This window comes from Physeter macrocephalus, chromosome 14 (genome assembly GCF_002837175.3).
Source record: "Physeter macrocephalus isolate SW-GA chromosome 14, ASM283717v5, whole genome shotgun sequence".
NCBI lineage: Eukaryota > Metazoa > Chordata > Mammalia > Artiodactyla > Physeteridae > Physeter > Physeter macrocephalus.
In genome coordinates, this window is record NC_041227.1 from 59,683,452 (window position 1) to 59,684,099 (window position 648).

At 35.5% G+C, this 648-nt stretch overlaps 1 long non-coding RNA gene across 1 annotated transcript in view; it reads right to left on the reverse strand.

Annotated features, from left to right (window-relative positions):
- The window catches only part of LOC114487688 (uncharacterized), a 53,903-nt gene that overhangs the window by 25,478 nt on the left and 27,777 nt on the right, over window positions 1-648 (reverse strand). The window lies entirely within an intron of this gene.

Consider the following 648-nt stretch of genomic DNA (forward strand, 5'->3'; position numbering starts at 1 on the left):
CTATAAGACACTGATGAAAGAAATGAAAGATGATACAAACAGATGGAGAGATATACCATGTTTTTGGATTGGAAGAATCAATATTGTGAAAATGACTATACTACCCAAAGCAATCTACAGATTCATTGCAATCCCTCTCAAATTACCAATGGCATTTTTTACAGAACTAGAACAAAATTTCTTAAAATTTGTATGGAGACACAAAAGACCCCAAATAGCCAAAGGAGTCTTGAGAGAAAAAAACGGAGCTGGAGGAATCAGACTCCCTGACTTCAGATGATACTACAAACCTACAGTAATCAAGACAATATGGTACTGGCACAAAAACAGAAACATAGATCAATGGAACAGGAAAGAAAACCCAGAGATAAACCCACACACCTATGGTCAACTAATCTATGACAAAGGAGGCAAGGATATACAATGGAGAAAAGACAGTTTCTTCAATAAGTGGTGCTGGGAAAACTGGATAGTTACATGTAAAAGAATGAAATTAGAACAGTCCGTAACACCATACACAAAAATAAACTCAAAATGGATTAGAGACCTAAATGTAAGACCAGACACTATAAAACTCTTAGAGGAAAACATAGGAAGAACACTCTTTGACATAAATTACAGCAAGATCTTTTTTGATCCACCTCCTAG